The following is a 12,571-nucleotide window of genomic DNA, read 5'->3' on the forward strand; positions in this document are numbered from 1 at the left end:
CGGCCTAACCCACTGAGCCACCCAGGCGCCCCAAAATTTGTTAGATATTCTTGATGGACAGACCCTTTAAATATGATATAGTGTCCTTCTTAAACTCTTATTATAGTCTTTGGTTGAAAATCTAATTTCTAATCCTTATATCAGATTGCCACCCCAGCTTTCTTCTGATGTCCATTAACAGGGTAAATGGTTTTCGACTCCTTCACTTCAAATCTGGAGATGTCTTTGAGTCTAAAATGAGTATCTTGCAGACAGCATATAGATGGTTTTTGTTTTTTGTATCCATTCTGATACCCTGTCTTTTTTTTTTTTTTTTTTTAAACCCTGTGTCTTTTGATTGGGGCATTTAGCCCATTTACGTTCAGGTTAACTATTGAAAGATACGAATTTAGTGCCATTGTATTGCCTGTAAGGTGACTGTTACTGTATATTGTCTCTGTTTCTTTTATTTTTTTATTATTTTTAAAAAATTTTTTATTTTTTATAAACATATATTTTTATCCTCAGGGGTACAGGCCTGTGAATCACCAGGTTTACACACTTCACAGCACTCACCAAAGCACATACCCTCCCCAATGTCCATAATCCCACCCCCTTCTCCCAACCCCCCTCCCCCCAGCAACCCTCAGTTTGTTTTGTGAGATTAAGAGTCACTTATGGTTTGTCTCCCTCCCAATTCCATCTTGTTTCATTGATTCTTCTTCTACCCACTTAAGCTCCCATGTTGCATCACCACTTCCTCATATCAGGGAGATCATATGATAGTTGTCTTTCTCTGCTTGACTTATTTCGCTAAGCATGATACGCTCTAGTTCCATCCATGTTGTTGCAAATGGCAAGATTTCATTTCTTTTGATGGCTGCATAGTATTCCGTTGTGTATATATACCACATCTTCTTGATCCATTCATCTGTTGATGGACAACTAGGTTCTTTCCATAGTTTGGCTATTGTGGACATTGCTGCTATAAACATTCGGGTGCACGTGCCCCTTTGGATCACTATGTTTGTATCTTTAGGGTAAATACCCAGTAGTGCAATTGCTGGGTCATAGGGCAGTTCTATTTTCAACATTTTGAGGAACCTCCATGCTGTTTTCCAGAGTGGCTGCACCAGCTTGCATTCCCACCAACAGTGTAGGAGGGTTCCCCTTTCTCCGCATCCTCGCCAGCATCTGTCATTTCCTGACTTGTTGATTTTAGCCATTCTGACTGGTGTGAGGTGATATCTCATTGTGGTTTTGATTTGTATTTCCCTGATGCCGAGTGATATGGAGCACTTTTTCATGTGTCTGTTTGCCATCTGGATGTCTTCTTTGCAGAAATGTCTGTTCATGTCCTCTGCCCATTTCTTGATTGGATTATTTGTTCTTTGGGTGTTGAGTTTGCTAAGTTCTTTATAGATTTTGGACACTAGTCCTTTATCTGATATGTCGTTTGCAAATATCTTCTCCCATTCTGTCAGTTGTCTTTTGATTTTGTTCACTGTTTCCTTTGCTGTGCAAAAGCTTTTGATCTTGATGAAATCCCAATAGTTCATTTTTGCCCTTGCTTCCCTAGCCTTTGGCGATGTTCCTAGGAAGATGTTGCTGCGGCTGAGGTCGAAGAGGTTGCTGCCTGTGTTCTCCTCAAGGATTTTGATGGATTCCTTTCGCACATTGAGGTCCTTCATCCATTTTGAGTCTATTTTCGTGTGTGGTGTAAGGAAATGGTCCGATTTCATTTTTCTGCATGTGGCTGTCCAATTTTCCCAGCACCATTTATTGAAGAGGCTGTCTTTTTTCCATTGGACATTCGTTCCTGCTTTGTTGAAGATTAGTTGACCATAGAGTTAAGGGTCTATTTCTGGGCTCTCTATTCTGTTCCATTGATCTATGTGTCTGTTTTTGTGCCAGTACCATGCTGTCTTGATGATGACAGCTTTGTAATAGAGCTTGAAGTCCGGAATTGTGATGCCACCAACGTTGGCTTTTTTTTTCAATATCCCTTTGGTTATTTGAGATCTTTTCTTGTTCCATATAAATTTTAGAATGATTTGTTCCATTTCTTTGAAAAATATGGATGGTACTTTGATAGGAATTGCATTAAATGTGTAGATTGCTTTAGGTAGCATAGACATTTTCACAATATTTATTCTTCCAATCCAGGAGCATGGAACATTTTTCCATTTCTTTGTGTCTTCCTCAATTTCTTTCATGAGTACTTTATAGTTTTCTGAGTATAGATTCTGTGCCTCTTTGGTTAGGTTTATTCCTAGGTATCTTATGGTTTTGGGTGCAATTGTAAATGGGATTGACTCCTTAATTTCTCTTTCTTCTGTCTTGTTGTTGGTGTAGAGAAATGCAACTGATTTCTGTGCATTGATTTTATATCCTGACACTTTACTGAATTCCTGTACAAGTTCTAGCAGTTGTGGAGTGGAGTCTTTTGGGTTTTCCACATATAGTATCATATCATCTGCGAAGTGATAATTTGACTTCTTTGCCGATTTGGATGCCTTTAATTTCCTCTTGTTGTCTGATTGCTGAGGCTAGGACCTCTAGTACTATGTTGAATAGCAGTGGTGATAATGGACATCCCTGCCGTGTTCCTGATCTTAGCGGGAAAGCTTTCAGTTTTTCTCCATTGAGAATGATATTTGTGGTGGGTTTTTCATAGATGGCTTTGATGATATTGAAGTATGTGTCCTCTATCCCTACACTTTGAAGAGTTTTGATCAGGAAGGGATGCTGTACTTTGTCAAATGCTTTTTCAGCATCTATTGAGAGTATCATATGGTTCTTGTTCTTTCTTTTATTGATGTGTTGTATCACATTGACTGACTTGCGGATGTTGAACCAACCTTGCAGCCCTGGAATAAATCCCACTTGGTCGTGGTGAATAATCCTTTTAATGTACTGTTGAATCCTATTGGCTAGTATTTTGGCGAGAATTTTCGCATCTGTGTTCATCAAGGATATTGGTCTATAGCTCTCTTTTTTGATGGGATCCTTGTCTGGTTTTGGGATCCAGGTGATGCTGGCCTCATAAAATGAGTTTGGAAGTTTTCCTTCCATTTCTATTTTTTGGGAACAGTTTCAGGAGAAAAGAAATAGTTCTTCTTTAAATGTTTGGTAGAATTCCCCCGGGAAGCCGTCTGGCCCTGGGCTTTTGTTTGTTTGGAGATTTTTAATGACTGTTTCAATCTCCTTACTGGTTATGGGTCTGTTCAGGCTTTCTATTTCTGCCTGGTTCAGTTGTGGTAGTTTATATGTTTCTAGGAATGTATCCATGTCTTCCAGATTTTCAAATTTGTTGGCATAGAGTTGCTCATAGTATGTTCTTATAATAGTTTGTATTTCTTTGGTGTTAGTTGTGATCTCTCCTCTTTCATGATTTTATTTATTTGGGTCCTTTCTCTTTTCTTTTTGATAAGTCGGGCCAGGGGTTTATCAATTTTATTAATTCTTTCAAAGAACTAGCTCCTAGTTTCGTTGATTTGTTCTATTGTTTTTTTTTTTTTTTTGTTTGTTTGTTTCTATTTCATTGATTTCTGCTCTGATCTTTATGATTTCTCTTCTCCTGCTGGGCTTAGGCTTTCTTTCTTGTTCTTTCTCCAGCTCCTTTAGGTGTAGGGCTAGGTTGTGTACCTGAGACCTTTCTTGTTTCTTGAGAAAGTCTTGTACCGCTATATATTTTCCTCTCAGGACTGCCTTTGTTGTGTCCCACAGATTTTGAACCATTGTATTTTCATTATCATTTGTTTCCATGATTTTTTCAATTTCTCTTTAATTTCCCGGTTGACACATTCATTCTTTAGAAGGATGCTGTTTAGTCTCCATGTATTTGGGTTCTTTCCAAACTTCCTTTTGTGGTTGAGTTCTAGCTTTAGAGCATTGTGGTCTGAAAATATGCAGGGAATGATCCCAATCTTCTGATACCAGTTGAGTCCTGATTTAGGACCGAGGATGTGATCCATTCTGGATAATGTTCCATGTGCACTAGAGAAGAATGTGTATTCTGTTGCTTTGGGATGAAATGTTCTGAATATATCTGTGATGTCCATCTGGTTCAGTGTGTCGTTTAAGGCCTTTATTTCCTTGCTGATCTTTTGCTTGGATGATCTGTCCATTTCAGTGAGGGGAGTGTTAAAGTCCCCTACTATTATTGTATTATTGTTGATGTGTTTCTTTGATTTTGTTATTAATTGGTTTATATAGTTGGCTGCTCCCATGTTGGGGACATAGATATTTAAAATTGTTAGATCTTCTTGTTGGACAGACCCTTTGAGTATGATATAGTGTCCTTCCTCATCTCTTATTATAGTCTTTGGCTTAAAATCTAATTGATCTGATATAAGGATTGCCACTCCTGCTTTCTTCTGATGTCCATCAGCATGGTAAATTCTTTTCCACCCCCTCACTTTAAATCTGGAGGTGTCTTCAGGCTTAAATGAGTTTCTTGGAGGCAACATATAGATGGGTTTCGTTTTTTTATCCATTCTGATACCCTGTGTCTTTTGACAGGGGCATTTAGCCCATTAACATTCAGGGTAACTATTGAGAGATATGAATTTAGTGCCATTGTATTGCCTGTAAGGTGACTGTTACTGTATATGGTCTCTGTTCCTTTCTGATCTACCACCTGTAGGCTCTCTCTTTGCTTAGAGGACCCCTTTCAGTATTTCCTGTAGAGCTGGTTTGGTGTTTGCAAATTCTTTCAGTTTTTGTTTGTCCTGGAAGCTCTTAATCTCTCCTTCTATTTTCAATGATAGCCTAGCTGGATATAGTATTCTTGGCTGCATGTTTTTCTCGTTTAGTGTTCTGAAAATATCATGCCAGCTCTTTCTGGCCTGCCAGGTCTCTGTGGATAAGTCAGCTGCCAATCTAATATTTTTACCATTGTATGTTACAGACTTCTTTTCCCGGGCTGCTTTCAGGATTTTCTCTTTGTCACTGAGACTTGTAAATTTTACTATTAGGTGACGGGGTGTGGGCCTATTCTTATTGATTTTGAGGGGCGTTCTCTGAACCTCCTGAATTTTGATGCTCGTTCCCTTTGCCATATTGGGGAAATTCTCCCCGATAATTCTCTCCAGTATACCTTCTGCTCCCCTCTCTCTTTCTTCTTCTTCTGGAATCCCAATTATTCTAATGTTGTTTCGTCTTATGGTGTCACTTATCTCTCGAATTCTCCCCTCGTGGTCCAGTAGCTGTTTGTCCCTCTTTTGCTCAGCTTCTTTATTCTCTGTCATTTGGTCTTCTATATCACTGATTCTTTCTTCTGCCTCATTTATCCTAGCAGGGAGACCCTCCATTTTTTATTGCACCTCATTAATAGCTTTTTTGATTTCAACTTGGTTAGATTTTAGTTCTTTTATTTCTCCAGAAAGGGCTTTTATATCTCCCGAGAGGGTTTCTCTAATATTTTCCATGCCTTTTTCGAGCCCGGCTAGAACCTTGAGAATTGTCATTCTGAACTCTAGATCTGACATATTACCAATGTCTGTATTGATTAGGTCCCTAGCCTTCGGTACTGCCTCTTGTTCTTTTTTTTGTCTTGAATTTTTCCGTCTTGTCATTTTGTCCAGATAAGAGTATATGAAGGAGCAAGTAAAATACTAAAAGGGTGGCAACAACCCCAGGAAAATATGCTTTAACCAAATCAGAAGAGATCCCACATCGTGAGGGGGGATAAAGGGGATAAAAAGATGTTCAAAAAGGAAGAAAGAAAAAAAAAGAAAAAAGAATTTAAAAAAAGAAAACGAATAAAGAAAAATATAAAAAAGAAAATATATATATATTAGATAAACTAGTTTAAAAACGTTAAAAAAGAAAAGGGTAAAAGTTAAAAAAAAATTTACCAGAAGGCAAGATTAAAAAAAACAAAAAATGAAAAAGAAAAAAAATTAAATTAACTGTAAGACTAAAAAAACTCACAGCGAGAAAGCCGTGAGTTCCGTGCTTTGCTTTCTCCTCCTCTGGAATTCTGCTGCTCTCCTTGGTATTGAAACCGTACTCCTTGGTAGGTGAACTTGGTCTCGGCTGGATTTCTTGATCTTCTGGGGGAGGGGCCTGGTGTGGTGATTCTCAAGTGTCTTTGCCCCAGGCGGAATTGCACCACCCTTACCAGGGGCCGAGCTGAGTAATCCGCTCGGGTTCGCTTTCAGGAGCTTTTGTTCCCTGAGTGCTTTCCGTAGAGTTCCGGAGGACGGGAATACAAATGGCAGTCTCCTGGTCTCCGGCCTGGAGGAGCCAAGATCCCGGGGCCCCACTTCTCAGTGCGCCCTCAGAGAACAGCGCCCAGTTAATCCCGTCTGCCTGACCTCCGGCCGCGCTCCTAGCTCACCAAGCCTGTGGCTGGTTCAAGGTAACACCGAGCTGTGAGCTTACTGTCGGCCTTGTCTCTGTAGCCAGCTTTCTCATTCTAATACCGGCAAGCTCTGTGACACTCAGACACCCCCGATCCTTCTGTGACCCTGCGGGACCTGAGGCCACGCTGACCCCGCGTGGGCTTCGCCCCGGTTTAGCCTCTGGCACGATGTCACTCAGTGGAACAGACTTTTAAAAGTCCTGATTTTGTGCTCCATTGCTCCACCGCTTACCGGGAGCCAGCCCCTCCCCCCGAGGTCTATCTTCCCGTCGCTTTGGATTCACGTCTCCGCCAGTCCTACCTTTCAGAAAGTGGTTGTTTTTCTGTTTCCAGAATTGCTGTTCTTCTTCTCTTCGATCTGCCGATGGAAATGCAGGTGTTTGCAATCTTTAGATGAGCTATCCAGCTGATCTCCTGCTAGCTGAAGTAGTCTCAGACTGCTACTTCTCCGCCATCTTGACTCCTCCCCTGTCTCTGTTTCTTTTAAAAGGTCTATGTCACTTTTAGGTTCTCTCTTTGCTTAGAGGACTACTTTCAATATTTCCTGTAGAGCTGGTTTCATGTTTGCAGATTTTTAGGTTTTGTCTTGGAAGCTTTTTATTTCTCCTTCTATTTTCAATGACAGCATAGCTGGATATAGTATTCTTGGCTGCAGATTTTTCTCATTTAGTGCTCTGAATATATCATTCCAGTCCTTTCTGGCCTGCCAGGTCTCTGTGGATAGGTCTGCTGCCAATATAATATTTCTACCATTGTAGGTTACAGACCTCTTGTCTCGAGCTGCTTTCAGGATTTTCTGTCTCTGGGACTTGTAAGTTTTATTATTAGATGATGGAGTGTTGACCTATTTTTATTGATTTTGAGGGGGGTGTTCTCTGTGTCACCTGGATGTTGATGCTTGCTTCCTTCCCCAAATTAAGAAAGTTCTCTGCTATAATTTGCTCCAATATACCTTCTGCACCCCTCTCTCTTTCTTCCTCTTCTTCTTCTTCTTCTTCTTCTTCTTCTTCCTCTTCCTCTTCCTCTTCCTCTTCTTCTTCTTCTTCTTCTTCTTCTTGGGTCCCAATTATTCTAATATTGTTTTGTCTTATGATATTGCTTTTGTCTCAAATTATTCCTCTTGATCTAGCAGTTGTTTATCTTTTTCTCATCTTCTTTATTGTCCATTATTTGGTCTTCTATATCACTAATTCTCTCTTCTGCCTCATTTGTCTAGCAGTAAGAGCGTCCATTTTTTATTGCACCTTAGTCCTTTTGATTTCAACTTGGTTAGATTTTAGTTCTTTTATTTCTCTAGAAAGGGGTTCTCTAGTATCTTCTACACTTTTTTGAAGCCCAGCTAGCACCTTTATAATCATCATCCTGAATTCTAGGTCTGACATCTTACTAATGTCTGTATTGATTAGGTCATAAACAAATGCAGAAGCCCAAAACCAGCTGGAAAAGAAAGGGGGAAAATGTTCTGATTTTGTACTTTGCTGCTCTCTCACTCACGGGGAACCAGCTGATAGAGGCTCCTTCCCCCCATGGTCTATCTTCCCAAATATTGCCTGGGATTCACTTCTCTGCATGTCCTACCTTCCAGAAAGCAGCCACTTTTTCTGTTCATAAAATTGCTGCAATTCTTCTCTTCGATCTCCTGTTGAGTTTGTAGGTGTTCAGAATGGTTTGATAACTATCTAGCTGAATTCCGGGGACCAGACAAAATTCATAGGTCTCCTACTCCTCTGCCATCTTGCTCCTCCCTCAAGATATCGATCAGTCTATCTATTTTATTTTAAGATTTTATTTATTTTATTTATTTATTTATTTATTTATTTGGCAGACAGAGATTACAAGTAGGCAGAGAAGGGAAGCAGGCCCCCTGCTGAGCAGAGAGCCCGATGTGGGACTTGATCCCAGGACCCTGAGATCATGACCTGAGCCGAAGGCAGCGACTTAACCCACTGAGCCACCCAGGCGCCCAGTCTATTTTTTTTTTTTTTTAAGATTTTATTTATTTATTTGACAGAGATCACAAGCAGGCAGAGAGGCAGGCAGAGAGAGAGAGGAGGAAGCAGGCACCCCGCTGAGCAGAGAGCCCGATGCGGGGCTCGATCCCAGGACTCTGAGATCATGACCTGAGCCGAAGGCAGCGGCTTAACCCACTGAGCTACCCAGGCGCCCCAGTCTATCTATTTTTTAAGACTTTATTTATTTCAGGCAGAAAGAGAGAGCAAGAGAGCACGGGCAGGGGAGACAGGTAGAGAAAGAGGCTCCAGTTGAGCAGGGAGCCTGATGCAGGGCTGAATCCCAGGGCCCTGGCATCATGACCTGAGCTGAAGGCATACACTTAACTGAGCCACCCATGTTCTCCAAGATATATATTTTTTAAAGATATGATTTATTTATTTGAGAGAGAGAGAAAGCATGGCGGTGGGGCAGAGGGAGGAGAGGCAGAGGGGCGCCTGGGTGGCTCAGTGGGTTAAGCCTCTGCTTTGGCTCAGGTCATGATCTTAAGGTCTTGGGATTGAGCCCTGCCTCAGGCTCTCTGCTCAGCGGGGAGCCTGCTTCCCCCTCTCTCTGCCTGCCTCTCTGCCTACTTGTGATCTCTCTCTCTCTCTCTGTCAAATAAATAAATAAAATCTTAAAAAAAAAAAAAAAAGGAGAGGCAGACTCCCTACTGGGCAAGGAGACCAATGTGGGGCCCAATCCCAGGACGTTGGGATCATGACTTGAGCCATAGGCAGATTCTTAACTGACTGAGCCACTTAAGTGTTCCAGAAAGACATATAATATTAACACTAATTAAGAGAAAGTAATAATACATCAATATTATTACATATATATATGTATATACATACAGTATCTATAATAATAACAAAGTAGGGGCACCTGGGTGGCTCAGTGGGTTAAAGCCTCTGCCTTTGGCTTAGGTCATGATCCCAGAGTCCTGGGATTGAGCCCAGCATGGGGCTCAGCAGGGCTAGGCTGCTTCCCCACCCCCCTGCCTGCCTCTCTGCCTACTTGTGATCTCTGTCAAAATGAATAAATAAAATCTTAAAAAAAAACAAAAAAACAAAGTAAATTTGAGATCACAGATAATTAGTAGATGAAGAGGATTATTTCATAATGAACAAAGGGGTTGGTTAATTAAAAACAACATAACAATCCCAAGCGTTTATTTTCCTTAAAAGAGCTTCAAAATGGGACGCCTGGGTGGCTCAGTTGGTTAAGCTGCTGCCTTCGGCTCAGGTCATGATCCCAGCATCCTGGGATCGAGTCCCGCATCGGGCTCCTTGCTCAGCGGGGAGCCTGCTTCTCCCTCTGCCTCTGCCTGTCATTCTGTCTGCCTGTGCTCGCTCTCTCTGCCCCCCTCTCTCTCTGATAAATAAATAAAATCTTAAAAAAAAAAAAGAGCTTCAAAATGATAACGCAAAAACTGATAGAACCATGGAGACTTAGCATAATTATAGTAGGATTTCAACATTTTTCTCTCAAAAACTCATGCAAAAGTAAGCCTAAAAATCAGTAATGCTATAGAAGACCTGAAGAACACTCTCAACTATCTTCATCTAATCAACATTTCTAGAACATTCCACCAACAGCAGCAGAATACACATCCTTAATACTCATCCTAGACATTATTCTAGGTCATAAAACAAGTCCCAAAAAACTCATGTCATACAAACCATTTTCTCTAACCATGATGGAATTAAGTTAGAAATCACTAACAGAAAGATTCTTGGAAAACCCCAAATGTTTGGAAACTAACACATTTTAAAATAACCCATAGGTCAAAGCTGAAATAAAAATTAACATCAGAAAATATTCTGAACTGGATGAATGTGCAACCATAGTATATAAAAATCTGTAGGATGCAGTTAAAGTAGTAGTGATAATGACATTTTTAATACTAAAGGCCTGTATTAGGAAACGAGAAAGGTTTCAAACAAATAACCTCAGATTCTACCTTGAGAAACTAGACAAAAGAGCAAATGAAAAACCAAAGTAAATTGAAGAAAGGTAATAATAAAGATCAGAACAGAAATCAATGAAATAAACACCAAACCAAATCAAACCAAACCAAAACAAAACGAGAGAGAGAGAGGAAATTAAGTAAGCCCAAATTTGGGCAAATGTATCTCTACATGTTAGCATGGAACAACTGGAAATCAAAATTATAAAACAATACCCTTTGTAGCAGCATCAAAAATTGAGAAATATTTAGGATAAATCTGACAAAAGATATCAAAGACCTGTACACTAAAAGTACAAAACACTGGTGAGAGAAAGACCTAAATAAATGGATAAAAAACTCAATATAAAGATGTCATTTCTCCCAAACTGATCTATACATTCAATACAATCAGTCAAAATCCCAGTAGGCTTTGTTTTGTAGAAATTAATGAGCTGATTCTAAAATTCATATGGCAGGTAATGAAAAGGACCTAAGTAGCCAAATCAACTCTGTAAAAGAAAAAAGATGGAGAGCTTATACTATGGGACTTTAACACTTCTTATAAATCTACAGTGATCAGGACAGGATATTACTGGTATCAAGCTAGAGATGAATGTAGCAATAGATATTCAGAAATAAAACTCACATATATTTAGGCTATTGATTTCTAACAAATGTGTAAAATGCAACTCGGTAGAGAAATGATAGTCTTTGCAACAAATGGTCCTGAGCAGTTCTATATGCTTCTGCACCCCTTCCAAAGAGAGGGAACTTAAATCCATACATCGCACTTGTGGTGTATACAACAATTAAGTTAAAATGGTTATTAAACATAACATGTAGTATCCAAAATTATGAAACTTCCAAAAATCACAGGAGAGAATCTTCATAACTTTAGGTTAGATAAGGATTTCTTACACACCAAAGACAATACATTAAAGAAAAAAATTGATAGAATTATACTTCTTGAAAATAAGAAATTTTGAGCTTTGAAAGATACTGCTAAGAGAATGAAAAACCCAGTAACAGGCTGGGAGAAAATACTTACACATCAATTATCCCATAAAGGACTTAAATCTAGAATATATGAAGAATTTTTAAGCAATTTAATAAGAAAACAATAGAACCTTGGAAAGAAATTTGAACATTTTATCTAAAAAGATGTATGGAAAATAAGAAAATGAAATAGTTTTTATGAGGTTGTAGGAAAATACAAATTAACACCATGAAATACTATTATATACTTATTAGAATGGCAAAAATTAAAACAAAGCAAAAAAGACTATTAAAGAAACAACAACCCACAATGAGCTACTACTAAGACCCACTGGGATGAGACTAGAATCAAAAAGACCCGGGGCACCTGGGTGGCTCAGTGGTTTAAAGCCTCTGCCTTCGGCTCAGGTCGTGATCCCAGTGTCTTGGGATCGAGCCCCGCATCAGGCTCTCTGCTCAGCAGGGAGCCTGCTTCCTCCTCTCTCTGTCTGCCTCTCTGCCTCCTTGTGATCTCTGTCTCTCAAATAAATAAAAAAAAAAAAAAAAAAAAAAAAAAAAAAGACCCAAGTATTGGCAAAGATTTAGAGGAACTGGATCTCTCATTCACTGTTAATGGAAATGTAAAATACACAACTCCTTTTTAGTACAGTTTGATAGTTTTATTATTATTTTTTAACATTTAAAAAATTTATTTGAGAGTGAGCGAGCACAAGGACAGGGAGAAGCAGACTCCCCTCTAGCTGGGAGCCTGTCATGGGGCTCCATTCCAGGACCTGGAGATCATGATCTGAGCCGAAGGCAGATGGTCAACCATCTGAGCTGTCCAGGTGCCCCCCGTTTGGTAGTTTTAAAAATTTAGTACATATCTACTGTATGACCCAATCATTCCACTCTAGGCGTTTACAAAAGAGAAATGAAAGCACATGTCCACACAGAGGCTTATGAAGAAACATTTGTAACAGCTTTATTTTAAATAGTCCCAAACTGTCAGCTACTCAAATGTCCACCAGCAGGTGAATGAATAAAAAGAGTTGTGAAATACTCACACAATGAAATACTATTGAGTATTAAAGAAGGATGAATTACAGATACACACAATATAAAGATGTTTCAAATTATGCTGAATAAAAGCCAGGAAAAAATGAGTACATCTCATAGGATTCCATTTATATAGAATTATGAACTATGCAAAATAATCCATAGTGACAGAAAGCAGGTAAATTGTTGTCTAAGGATGGGGTCGGGTACAGGGGACCTAGGAGGACCTGGAAGGATGACCAAGGGCA

Source organism: Mustela lutreola, chromosome 18, assembly GCF_030435805.1.
Source record: "Mustela lutreola isolate mMusLut2 chromosome 18, mMusLut2.pri, whole genome shotgun sequence".
In the NCBI taxonomy this organism is placed as follows: domain Eukaryota; kingdom Metazoa; phylum Chordata; class Mammalia; order Carnivora; family Mustelidae; genus Mustela; species Mustela lutreola.